This window comes from Pseudophryne corroboree, chromosome 8, assembly GCF_028390025.1.
Source record: "Pseudophryne corroboree isolate aPseCor3 chromosome 8, aPseCor3.hap2, whole genome shotgun sequence".
NCBI classification, from domain to species: domain Eukaryota; kingdom Metazoa; phylum Chordata; class Amphibia; order Anura; family Myobatrachidae; genus Pseudophryne; species Pseudophryne corroboree.
The window spans coordinates 296,678,489-296,690,669 of record NC_086451.1 but is presented as its reverse complement, the minus strand read 5'-3'; the positions used below and the strand labels follow the sequence as shown (position 1 = coordinate 296,690,669).

The window sequence follows — 12,181 nt, the reverse complement described above, 5'->3', positions numbered from 1 at the left end:
ATATTAAAAAAAATATTATTTTCAGGTTGTACAACCTGTGTGCGCTGTACCCCGTGTGTTTATTATTCAGGTACATAATAAAATAAAAGCCCTTTGAATTGTCGCAGTGAGAGTTGAGCTGCAAAGTGAAAAATAAAGATATTCTTCTATTGTTTGTACTGTTTGGTGCACTTTACCCAAATGTGCTTTGTTCAAAGCCTTGTTAGTCCTCACATTTACAACATGGTAACTATTATAGAAATAATAAGATGTAAATCGATTAAAATTTATTCACAGTTCCATTAAAAAAGTAGGAAAGTACAAACATATACAGATTTTCGTAAAAATGCAAGGCAAATCCTTCCAGTTAGATATAGCAATTTTCTTTGCCGGAATATTGCTCAGATGGTAGCACTGAAATAAAAAAAAAACATTGAATCCAATGTGTTTTGTCCCAAAGGACTTCCTCAGGGGTACATTATCTAAGTGATAAACAGAGCAACTCAGTACCACAGTATTGATAAATTTTGATAATAGATAAACATATATACATAATAAATACATACCAGTAAATTTGAAAAACACATGATAAACAAAGGTGTATCATTAGAAGTGCCAACTTGAAGTGATCTGGAAACTAACATATAACTTCATATTACTAAAAAAGAATCACAATTAAATAGTCAAGAGAGAGGAGAGCAGGTAGAGTTACATGTACATACCAAATTAGTATATTGCACATATTATTATTATTATCCTTTATTTATATGGCGCCACAAGGGTTCCGCAGCGCCCAATTACAGAGTACATGAATAATCAAACAGGAAAATAGCAACTTACAGTTGATGACAGTATAGGACAAGTACAGGGTAAATAAACATAGTTACATCAGCAGATGACACTGGAATAAGTATCAGGTGGCAGAAGACTGCTGGAGTTGATGCAGTTGAAGATTATTAAAGTAAGAAAGGATAAGCACATGAGGGAAGAGGGCCCTGCTCGCGAGAGCTTACATTCTAAAGGGGAGGGGTAGACAGACAGGGGTGACACAGATGGGGTACATGGAGAGTGTAGAACAGAGGGTTAGGATGAGATTTGGCTGGGTTTGGTGAAGAAGTGGGTCTTGTGAGCCCGTTTGAAGTTTTGTAGAGAGGTGGAGAGTCTGAGGGGGAGAGGTTGGGAATTCCAGAGAAGTGGTGCAGCACGTGAAAAATCTTGGAGGTAGGAGTGGGAGGAGGTGATCCGTAGGCAGGAAAGTCATTGTGCATTAGCAGAGCGAAGAGGACGTGTGGGAATGTAAAGCGAGATAAGATCAGAGATGTAGATGGGAGAGGAGTGGGTGAGGGCTTTGTAAGCGAGTGTGAGAAGCTTGAAATGGATTCTGAAAGGGAAGGGGAGCCAGTGAAGGTCTAGTAAGAGAGGAGAGGTAGACGTAGTGCGTTTGGTGAGGAAAATGAGCTGGGCAGCAGCATTGAGGATAGATTGGAGTGGAGAGAGGTGTTTGTCAGGAATGCCAGTCAGGAGGAGATTACAGTAATCCAGTCTGGAGATGACCAGTGAGTGGATAAGAGTCTTAGTAGCATCCTGGGTCAGAAAGGGTCTGATCCTGGAAATATTTTTTAGATGAAAACGGCAAGTTTGTGAGAGGTGCTGAATGTGTGGTTTGAAGGAGAGGGAGGAGTCAAGGATTACTCCAAGACAGCGCACTTGGGGGCTAGAGGAGATAGTAGTGCCATCAATAGATAATGAGATTGTAGGAGGTGAGGTTATGCGGGAGGGAGGAAAGATGATCAGTTCGGTCTTAGACATGTTAAGTTTAAAAAATATATACACAATAATGAAGCGCTGTCCAAATCAATGTTTATTTAAAACATATAACATTTATTTAACCAATACATGACAAACATATATCACACGGCCGGTGTTTTCCTAATCTCACTTAGAACATATATAATATAATATAGCCACTCCGGGGTTAATAAGCTTATTAAGTGCACTAGATGTTAGTAGTTATTAATCATGCCATAATGGAAGACTTGAAATCATCAGAAAAAGTTCAAAGCATGGAAACTCATTCAGCTGATGGAGGTTAATAAAGTTCAAAGCACAGAACTTATTAGTATAAAGCGTATTAGTGCAGGAATCCCTTTGCTCCAATATATCCACTGCAACAGCTTTTAGTAAAATAGTTATATACTTAACAGTCCAGCGTGGCCACGCTTATTAAGCAGCAACTCTGCGTGTCTTCAGACCTGGATGGTGATTAACCGGGGTGACGTCTCACTCCTTAGACTCCTAGCCAGTCCTCACGCTTGTGGTGCTGTTTAGAAACGGCAATTGATCCCAGCCGAGGATAGCACTCCTCTAACGCGTTTCCCCGCCTGTGTGCGACTCGGCGGCTTCCTCAGAGAAAATGAATGAATAGTATTCATTAATTTCATTCAATGTGCTCATATTTATACCCTGTTCAATTAAAGACACAGGGAGTGACATAACTTCCTGTACAGAAGTGATGCTGGGAGTGATATTATTACCACTGATTAATTTAATAGTATACATCAATATAGGGCAAGGTATTGCTGCGTTTTTGCACTGTATGTTATTACCATGTAAATATTTCATTTATATAAGCTATAAGTACAGATAGATTGGGGAGGTCCGGAACTTCTTGTATGTGTTCCGGTAACGTCATTTCCGCCCCACTTCCGGTGTCCTGTAGTGCTGGATTGCGCATGCCCATTCACTTTTGCGTTCCAGCCTGCAGGACCGCATACCCCTTTCCTGTCACGCACTTCTGGCCACGTTCAGCTTGGTTTCTTTAGTTAGATGTGGTGGACCATCTTATTGAAGCTTTTCTTTATTAAAACGTCCTTTGCTGAGTGAGTGTCCGTCCACCATTTTCTTATAGTCCAGGCTTCAGAGACAATGTTCTCTGTTTGCTCCATATTATAAAAAAGGATAGCAGAGTAAAACAAAATCATTTTAGAATTAGGTATGGGCGCAGTATATAAAAGGATGGAACAGTAAAAGAAAAATCATTTTTAAAATTTAGGTTTGGGCATAATATTTGTAATAAAAAATATACATAATATAATATTCCTTATTTTTTATATATATTTGTGATAATAAAAATATGATTTTAAATACTGTAAGTAAATGCAACTAGAATAAAAAGAACTGGAAACTATATGGCCCCTTTATATTTTTCTCTAATCTTATCATATGAGGAAAATACAGTAAACACATTAAGGTCATATATACCTATGCCCATCAATTATCTACAACACTCGGTCTTCCTGGTACTGACCGGTCCCAACACTGCTTTGCTTCCAAGATCGGATGAGATTGGGCGTGTCTAGTGTAGTGTGGATGTAGTAATAGGGGCAGCCGTATATAGACCGAGACTGTTTATTTATAATATTTTTATTAGTAAATGTTATTTATTAATTGTATGGAACATAAAGATGAACCATCATTATACATAATATATTGGTGAGGCTGAAGGGAATAAAATTACTACAACACCTTAGTCGCATTAGAGAAATGGAGCTATCTCATAGCTCTCGTTGAAGCCATCAGGGTTCATCGAATTCAGTTCATAGATCCAGTACATTTCACGCTTTGACAACAGGTTCAATAGATTACCACCTCTCGGTCCCAGTTTGACCATTTTGATGCCTTTAAAAGTCAATTCTTCTAGATCTGATTGGTGGTGTGATAGAAAATGTTAGGAAACAGCATGTGTTGTAACTTTGTTCTTGATGTTCCGAACATGTTCTTGGATCCTCTGAAATTAAGGATTTGGATAACTGTATGTAGTAAGGAATCTCGTTGGCACTCAGCAGACTTCCTGCAGAAAAAATGGTATTTATTACCAGCAGTGCATCCATGCAAGAAGTCTCCTGAGTGCCGCCGAGATTCCTTACTATATATATATATATATATATATATATATAAAGCTATATATACATTTGCACACTTTTGAAGAATAATATATCCAGGTGCTCCCTATAATCTGTTCCTTGATGGTCCAGTAAAAATATACTATGGAAAAGAGGCACTCAATCAATCATGGTATATGAAAAAAAGTCTTATAAGTTTTTATTTTCACCCAACAACGGGCATTTCAGGTGGAATCACATTGATGGTGGTGGCTCAGCAAAAACTCTTGAATAAAATGCAGCTTATGCAGCATCATAAAGTGCTTTAGAGTAAACAAATGTTTTGCTTATAAAGAGGATGTGAAAAAGATCAAACCAGTACGTCCATATATATATTGAACACAAACTATTGTTTATACTGTTTGGTGGGCTTTACTCTAGTGTGCCCTGAGACTTCATGCAGTTTGAATAGAGCTGCAAGTTCTAAAAATAAGAAAATGTGCTTTATCCTAGTGCACTTTGTTCACTTGCATATTAGCCATGTGACTCCATGCAGTGATCTGCCAGTTGCAACATGGAAAATGATTAGTTTAGAGAAGAGCAACCAAATACTATCGCTGCAGCTGCTGCCACCAGTCATGATGATAATGCTAGTCCTTCAACGTCATCTGCTAAAGCGAATACTCAAGGGCATAGAGGGTCTAAGTCATGACATCTGAAATGAAAAAAAATATACAGTGGTAAAGAAAATACCACCTCCAATAAAGGGAATCTGTGGTGCAGAAAAACATAAAATTGCCAACATGCCATTCACCACACATAATGGCAAGGAAATACTCAACCTTTTGCCTTTATTTATGAGTAATGGTTCTGCAACTGTCAGTGAGGCATCTCATTCTGTCTCTCATGATGATGCAAACTCTTTTCACTCATGGTTTAGGATAGGTGTAAAAAAAACTGAAAAACCACAAACTGCATTCAGAAACAGAAATGTCACAAATTCCTGAGGAGAGTCTAAATGTGTCCACGAGTGCTATGTATGAGCCTGACCTTATTGATACTGTACCTGAATGTACCTTAGTGCAGCATAGTGGAGAATAATTTCCATATTGTGCAAGGTGCTCAAACCTTTTGTATTAGTCACCTCTGAAGTAAGTTCAGACACTGCCAGCTTGAGTCAGGTGATTCCACTAATTAGACTTTTGAAAAAGCAGCTAGAGAAAGTGAAGAAGGAGATAAAGTTAATTGATTTTCCTAAGTATGTCACACTTGTAGATCAAGTCCTTTATTCGCTTTGCTAGGATCCATGGTTTGTCAATATCTTGAAATCAGATCACTACATTTTGGTGACCATGCTTGATCCTAGATTTAAGTTGCACATTGTGTTTTTCTTTTCAATGGACCCAGATCTTAAGAGATGCAAACAGCTCCTGGTTAGCAAAATGATCAGCTCAAGTGGCACATGACACAATGATGTCTCCTCCTTTAGTTTCTCCGTCAACTGCTGCTGCCAGGAAAAAACTCAGCTTTCACAAGAAAGAAATAGTTTTCATCACAGCTGGGAACCTTGTCAGTGATTGGCATAGGAGGCTACTTCCTAAAAATGTGGAAAAGATGATGTTCATCAAAATAAACTGTAAATTCCACGAGGAAGACCGTTACCGTCAATTACATCAAAATACAGAGACTTCTGTAATGGTGGATTCCAGCAGGGATGAATTAGTATTGTATGAGGAGATTTAAACATTGACGAGGGTGTGGATGAGGATGACATCTTGCCACTGTAAGGAGAGATCATGGACAGCACTGTTAGCTTAGCTGCCTTAAGTCGATTGGTAGCTTGTTTTATGGGGACCAAAACAAACCAAGTACTTCAACTACAAACGTGGCAGTCCCTGTCACTGAAGTGCTTCGTTTGTTAAACTGTTAATGTCCTTTTTAATATCCAACACAAGAATGGGTGGGGGGGGGGGCAAGGACAATTCCATCTTGCACCACTTTTCTTTTCTGCACTTGCTGATGTTTTATAGATGTGCTATAAACTGCTGCTCTGTTAGTAATCAAGTGTTCAAAATTGACTGGAAATGATTGTTATTGAGGTTAATCATACTGTAGGAAAAACAAAAAATTATGTGATTTTAGCAGTTTTTTGCAATTTTTGAAAAAAAAAACCCAGATCCAAAACCAAAAACGTGAGAGTGGTTTTGACAAAACACGGGGGAAGGCGCACATCTCTAGTTCATATTGGAACATCTGTTAGAAGCAAATTATTTCTTTAAGTGTGAGTAATGAAGATATTAAAAACAGCATTTCATGAACATCTAAAGAATTATTGAAGATGAAGCTCTTGTAATCAGAAAATGCATAATAAACATAATGGCAAAAAATAATGATTGTTGCAGAAAATTACCAGCAGCTACTACCCAGGAATATGGTTGTGTCATTAGGATCTTGTAAGGATGTTGGACTGAATTCATTGAGTATGATCAATAAGTTGTAGTTTAATTGTATATTCAGTACAACAAGCATAGTTTTAGTTTCACAATCTGAAGATACTGTACATAGAGCTAAGTAGGCCAGTAGAGAAAGCTTTGCCCTGGGTGCTGTTGTGCCCTGGTTTCCCCCAGCCTTAGAGCTCGAATGTCTGACTTGGCATACAGAAGGGGTGGGGCTGTTAGAGTTACCTCCAGGGAGATAAGGCTATTACATAATCTGGACAGGCGAGGAGGGATTTTATTGTTTTGCTTAATTTTGTCAAACTACAGTATGTGCACTTTAGGTAAATACTAGCAGCAAGGTAAAGAGAACATTGTGCTAATAGGTACACTTTAATTGGAAATCTTTAAAATTATAGCAATTAATTATAATTTACAATGTTTTTATTCTTGTATTCATGAATTCAAGTTGAGGCTTAGAGAGACTATAAATGTATGGCTTTTTTATGTATAAAATATGCATTTCTGTACTACGCACGGCACAAAGAGGCATATATATATATATATATATATATATATATAATTCCTTATATAGATTTTTGAATATTATTGACTTGCATCCCCTTAGCATGAGCTGAGTACAGAAAGAGAGTACATGTTATAGCTACACAATTAATCCTAGATGCATCCCAGATTTGCCTTTTCATGTACTGTATCTCTTGTGTGTGCTGGATGTCTGGTGCAATAATATGCGAAGATGAGGATGATTACTAACAGCAGCACTCTGATTGCATACTGATCCTTCAGATATTTCATTTGCGGTGGCACAGTGGTGAGCATTGCGCTGGGGTCATGAGTTAAATTCCCTATCACGATCCTATCTATGTTGTGTTTGTATGGTCTCATGTGAATAACAGATATTCTCTGTACATCGCTGCAAAATATGATGGTACTATATCAGGGCCAGATTAAGGCTTTTGGGGGCCAAGGGGCAATGAAATTGTGGGGGCCCTCACTAGTAACCCCCCTGCGCACAACCACGTGTGTGTGTTATATATATACTAGGAGCAGGGCACAGCAACAGACTCCCCACCCCCCCAGCATACAGAGAATGTTAGTATATAGCTCATCAGTACCCCCAATCCCCACCCTCCATCCAGTGCACTGCAGCAATATCTTACACCCACTCTCCCCTGCCGCTCCCCACTCTCCCCTGCTGCACCCCCCTTCCCTCCCCTGCACACTCACCAGAAAGCCGGTATACTGTAAATCACCATCCATAGAGCAGCAGCAGCCGGCACCCCCTCATCCGCACCAGACATCGGAACGTTCTTCTCCCCGCCTCCTAACACAGAACAGCAGAAGCTGCTGCAGTGGCAGGTAGCACTCCCCTACCTCCTGCAGCACACACAGACAGCTTCTGCGATGCTGCAAACCCTGCTGGGACGTCTATTGCTCCTCCCACAGACGTCTCAGCAGAACAGCATTCTGCTGCAGTGTGACTGAGTGCATGAGTGTGGCAGGTCCTACCACATCCCCGGCACTGTGTGGGGGCCCATGGACGACCGCCCCTGATGCCCCTCCCACAGTGCCGTAACTAGGCATTTTAGCGCTGTGTGCAAGATACGGCATTGGCGCCCCCCCACCTCATGTAAAATATGGGCAGTGCGCGTCGCAGGCGCGAGCAATACAATTAGGGGCGTGGCTTCATGAGGAAAGAGTGTGGCCACAAAATAATACCAATTCAAACTACGGTGCACAGTAATCTCCATTATTCAAATTACACCGCACAGTAGCGCCACTACACCAGGTAGAGCCCTTTTTACACATTACGGCAGACAGTCCCCCTTTTTACACATTACGGCAGACAATCCCCCTTTTTACACATTACGACAGACAGCGTCCCCCTTTTTACACATTACGGTAGAGAGCGTCCCCCTTTTTACACATTATGGCAGACAGCGTCCCCCTTTTTACACATTACGTCAGACAGCGTCCCCCTTCTTACACGTTACGGAAGACAGCGTCCCCTTTTTACACATTACGGCAGACAGCGTCCCCCTTTTTACACATTACGGCAGACAGCGTCCACTTTTTACACATTACTGCAGCCAGTCCCCCTTTTTACACATTACGGCAGACAGCGTCAATACAGAGAGAGAGAGACAGACAGACAGACAGACACTTGCCATCTCTCCCCGCTGTCCTATGAGACACTGGCAGGTGCTACTGTGATGTGCTGGGGCGGGCTGCGGCTGGGCAATGGAGCTGAGCGGCGCCTGCGGCTGGAGCATGCTTGCGGGTTCTCCTCACTCTGTACAGTGGAGCTGAGATGGCCTGTAGCGGGGAAATGCTGGCACCTGGCTGGTCCTCCCCGCTCCGATGCTCCATACAGTGGAGCTGAAGCGGCTTGCGGCTGGGGCATGTTGGCGGGTCCTCCCCGCTCTGAAGCTCCTTACAGTGGAGCTAAGGCGGCTTGCGGCTGGAGCATGTTGGTGGGTCCTCCCCGCTCCCATGCTCCGTAGTACGGAGCATGGGAGTGGGGAAAACCTGCCAACATGCCCCAGCCGCAAGCCGCCTCAGCTCCACTGTACGGAGTCCGTACAGTGGAGCTGAGGCGGCTTGCTGTGTTGCGGCGGGCTGCGGCTGGGCAATGGAGCTGTACGGAGCTCTGATGCTCCGTACAGTGTTAAACAGGGCCGTGACTTTGCACTCCTCAGGGCTCTGCACTGTGTGCGAGGCCCCACTCGCACACACCTAGTTACGGCCCTGCCCTCCCATAATCTGGCCCTGTACTATATATATATAAACAACTGACCATTCGGACTACTTCAGGAAACACTTTTTTTATTTCTTTCGTCTATCTACTGTTTTTGAGCTGAATGCATCTTGAGGTACAACCTACTCAACATAAGAATGCAACTATACTTTTTTTGCACACTTTTCAATTTATGTCCACCTTTAAATGCACCACATCATTATACAACAGCATTTGACCATTGATATACAGTATTGTAGAAAATAAATAAATCGACCATAATATATGATTACACAAATTAGAAAGGTTGGGAGACAATGTAGGATTGACAAATTAAAGTGGCCCAGAAAAAGAAGCACTCATGAAAATGGAATCATGTAGGCTGAAAAAACGACTGCATCCTAGTGACAGCTATACAATACAAAAAGCATCCTAGTTACTGACAGCCACACAATTCAATACACAAAACAGAGATCACTCTCAACACCACTGTTCAATACATAGAGCATTCTACTAGTAACCGTCATATAAAGCAGAAGACAATATAATGGCTGCCCCAACTGCACTATGCAGAAGCTGATTGGCCAATAGGGAGCACCTCTAGCTGACTCAGGGGCTTATACAACATTGGTGGCAAGTAAGAGGTGAAAGATAAGCCAAAGCTCAAGTAAGAGAATATGGCTGGGAATTCAATTAGCCCCAATAGTGTACCAGGTGTGAAAGTGTATAAGCCTCTTGCTTTAACGCTTGGGGTTTTCCAATTAGAGACCCGTTTTGGTTTTTTTTGCCAGGTAAATTAACTGTTAACGGTGTTAACGCGGCCGCTGGACCCAAAAACGGCCATTTATCACGGATCAGTAGTGAAAAAAAATCCCTGTTCCCTGCAGCCTGCTGAGCTAATTGAATAGTCCTGGGTGATCGATTAGCCAGTGGTAAATTACTGTGGGTAATTGAATTTCCCTCATAGGGTGTGTAAACACTAACCACTATCGCATACGATCCGGCTGATATCGGCCGATTCATTGCGATATTGTATAGTGTGTATGGACGATACAGGATACGATGGACGCTCTCGGAGGGTTGTATCTAGCATCGCACGTTAGACCTGCATGCAGATCCGACATGCAATATTGCTTATGAGGGCCATGCTGCTGAATGCATCTGCCCTACCGTCACAGCCGACATCGACAAGTATGTATGCACAGGCGATGTCGCATCTTGCGGACATCGCACTGATGAGTACATAGCCTTAATATTTTAGTATTTTTCAAAACAACTTATAGGGGGTAAATCAAATGTTTGAAAAGTCAGTTGGGAGTCTGTTTTTTCCTACCTAATAGACAGGAAAGAACAGACACCCAACCGGCTTTTCAAACATTTGAATTCCCCCCATAAAGTCAATGTTGCTAAACTGTGTTATTTGACAATATTTATACATTCATTCTATAGTATTTCAGGGGATTGTTCTCACTAAATTTATGAAGATGTGTGTTTGCCATGTAACGAATGTTTTGCAACATCACACACTGATACAGTATTACCCCAAGATCTGAAAGGGGTATATGTATGCTTGAATTCATGCAAGGTGCATATAGTTTGCACATTAAAATTAGAATCTGCAAGAGTAAAAATTAGTATTGACTAAGGGAGTGGCTAGCTGAACTGTAAACTGTAGTGTTAAAATAAAGATGGCTTATATTTGTGTGCTCTACGTAAAAACAGGGAATATTTTCCCTTTATATATAGCAAATCATCTTTGCACCACTTGCATCACAACACGATTTGTCCAGGTGCACATTTAGCTGCATTTACTTTTACCCTGAATGAAATGCTTAAGGTTTCTGGCTGTATCAACATACACATGGCAGCAGGATTAATTATGGTGAACAAGACCTTTAGATGAGATATAATATGAAGGAATGGTGCAAATTTGTCTCTCGCTGCCTGTTTCAGGTTGACCATTAGATACTCAGATGTATTAAGCCTGGAGAAGTGATAAAGCAGTGATAAGTGCAAGGTGATAATGCACCAGCCAATCAGCTCCAATTGACAGTTAAGAGCTGATTGGCTGGTGCGTTATGACCTTGCACTTATCACTGCTTTATCACTTCTCCAGGCTTATTACATCTGCCCCACTGTATCTACTGCCCACTCTGAATTCGTTGAACCTGGTCTCTCTGACTATTCTGTTATTGGGATACTTGTCTTCTTGTCTTCCTATGTCCTTAAGTCAAAAGCCAAATTCAGTTTCTCATAGGCCCACTCATCCATAGAACAAGAATAAAGACTTTCCCATCAATCTTGGTACTACTGGGCAGTGGCGTAAGTTCGTCACAGTTGCCCGGAGGCAAGAAAAATATTGGAGCCCCCCCTATTTCCTATATTAAGATAAATATATGTATGTATGTGTGCGTATATATATATATATATATGTATGTATATATATATATATACGTGTGTGTGTGTGTGTGTGTGTGTGTGTGTGTGTGTGTGTGTGGCGTGTTCTGTAAAAAAAGTATATACTATATTTATACATTTAATTGTCTTTTATTTTAAATTACACATTTCTTAGCAGTCATATCCAGGATTAGAATCCATGACCTGTTACACTGCAGCAGACACTTTACTGATGGAGTTATTTGCTCCTGTAGAGGAAGCATGAGAATTCTAACTATATGAAGTTACGTGTAATTGTCAGAGAAGTATCTTCATATAGTTAGAATTCTCATATTTCCGATACAGGAGCAAACAGCTTCATCAGTAAGGTGTCTGCTTCCAGTGTAATATGTCGTGGTTTCTAATCCTGGGTATGACACTTGTAAAATGTGTATCTACAGTATAATAAAAAGGGTGTGACTTGTAAGGTGCAGGGACCAGTGAGGAAGTCGGCCACTGAAGAGATAGCGGCAGCTATCAATTAACTTAATTCAATGGTGTCACAGAATGGGAGGAGAGGTGCCCCCCTTCAGAGCAGAAGCCCAGCGGCAGATGACTCCGTTGCCTCCCAGAGTTACGCCTCTGCTACTGGGACATATGGACATTGCATCTGAAAATTATGATAATCAAGGCTGAAAATGTTCTGCAGAGATAGCAAAATCTTTTTTTATATTTTATTCGGCAGGAAACAC

At 41.1% G+C, this 12,181-nt stretch overlaps 1 protein-coding gene across 1 annotated transcript in view; it reads left to right on the top strand.

The window, feature by feature from the left end:
• Window positions 1-12,181, top strand: part of TRPC5 (transient receptor potential cation channel subfamily C member 5) — an 829,680-nt gene that overhangs the window by 254,028 nt on the left and 563,471 nt on the right. The gene's annotated exons all lie outside the window — the stretch shown is intronic.